Below are 2161 nucleotides of genomic sequence, written 5' to 3'. Positions count from 1 at the left end.
TCCAGACAGCTTTATTTTATTCAGACCTTTATTTGTATTATTCTAGAAGCTCGTACACTTGTGATACCAATTCTGGGATGATATTTAGACACCATTATTTTTATGGATTATTCACTACATTTCAGAATTTACTTCCGCATTTGTTTCTTTGTTATTAATAGATTTAAAATTATTTCAAAATGGATAATATTATTCTAACGTTGGCCTGCCTAGAAAGTGAAATGTTAGGCTCCATCACGGTCCGAAGGTGGGAATTTTGGGTCGTGATAGTTGGTATCAGTGCACTAGGTTACATAGGTCTCACGAGTCACGGGCAAGCTTAGTAGAGTCTGAAGGATCGGTACGGAGACGTCTGTACTTATCTCTCAGAGGCTATGAAGTTTAGGAACAATATCACTTCTTTCTTATTTTGTCGTGCAATTTTATTCTATCATCGATGATTGAACCATTCTACTCATTTTGTCTCACAGATGGTGATAACATGTAATACATCTACTGATGGACATGGACCAGAGCCCCCGGTGGCAACTATGGCCTGAGGTAGAGGTTGAGGCCGAGGTCGTGCTAGAGGCCGAGGCAGAGGCAGAGGTAGAGCTCAGTCTAGAGCTCGAGCAGCAGCTCCTATTGTGGAACCTCAGGTGGACCTTCAGAAGGAGGTTCCAGTTCAGAATGTACCAGTTGGACCAGTTCATATCCCGAAAGGATTTATAGCTATTCCAGTGCTTCAGGATGCTCTAGTCCGTTTGGTGAGTATTATGGAGGGCGTGGCTCAGAATAGTACATTTCTAGTGGCACCAACCATCTCACAGGCTGGGGGAGGAGCACAAACTCCCATTACTCCCGCTCCGGAGCAGATGGCTCCCTAGAATTAGGCTCCAGCAGCTCCGCCAGTTGGGGTCGTTCAGCCAGTTATTGCGGCACAGACCGGTGATAGGCCCGCCATGTCTTTTGAGGCCTTATTGAGATTGGATAAGTTCACTAAACTATTTCCAGTTGACTTCAGTGGTACATCTCCTGAGGACCCACATGATTATCTTGATCGCTGCCATGAGGTGCTGGGGAACATGGGTATAGTTGAGACCAATGGGAATTTTGCTGTATTTCAGATGATGGGTTCCGCCAAGAGGTGGTGGAGAGATTATACATTGTCCAGACCAGTCAGATCGCCTGCACTTACTTAAGAGCAGTTCTCTCAGCTATTTCTGGAGAAGTTCCTTCCTATCACACTGAGAAAGGATTACTGCAAGCAATTTGAGTGTCTACAGTAGGGCAGTATGCTTGTTACTCAGTATGAGTCTCGTTTTGTGGATTTGGCCCATCATGCTCTCCTTTTTCTACCTACTGAGGGAGAGAGAGTGAGGAGGTTTATTGAGGGACTCACTCACCCTATTAGGATTCAAATGGCCAAAGAGACCGGAAGCAAGATTTCTTTTCTGGAAGTTGCTAATATCGCGATGAGGATCGAGATGGTTCTTACACAGGAGAGAGGACAGAGGTCTGATAAGAGGCCTCGCCAGCTCGGTGGTTTTAGTGGTGCCTCGCCTGGAGGTAGGGGTAATTTTGGTATGGGTCATCCTCTCAGACCGTTTCATTCAGCACTTCATGCATCTCCCGGTGCTTCAGCGAGTCACGGTCCTATTATTCCTTACTCTGGGCAGCCAGTATTTAGTGCACATTCAGCTCCTATCAGTGCACCACCATTCCAGAGTTACTACGGTGGTTATCCGGCCCATTCGGGCTAGCTTCAGCTTCAGAAACCATGATATCAGGATGGGTGTTATGAGTGTGGGAACATTGGTCACATCAGGAGGTATTGACCTAGGTTGGCGAGTAATAGATCTCAGCAGGATTCTCGTGCCATCATACCGGCACCGGTTGCTTCACCGCCTGCTCAGCCAGCTAGAGGCATGGGTCAGGCAGATAGAGGTGAAGGTCAGGCCATTAGAGGTGGAGGTCAGGTCGTTAGAGGTGGAGGCCAACTAGTTAGAAGTCGTCCTAGAGACGCAGTTTAGAGTAGTGGGACCCAGCCTCAATTTTATGCTTTTCCAGCTAGGCCTAAGGCCGAGTCATCTTATGATGTGATCATATGTATTATTCTAGTTTGCCATAGAGATGCTTCAGTTCTATTTGATCCAGGATCTACTTATTCCTATGTGTCCTC

This window comes from Nicotiana tomentosiformis, chromosome 1, assembly GCF_000390325.3.
Source record: "Nicotiana tomentosiformis chromosome 1, ASM39032v3, whole genome shotgun sequence".
Classification (NCBI taxonomy): Eukaryota; Viridiplantae; Streptophyta; class Magnoliopsida; order Solanales; family Solanaceae; genus Nicotiana; species Nicotiana tomentosiformis.
Note: the sequence above shows the minus strand (reverse complement) of the source record.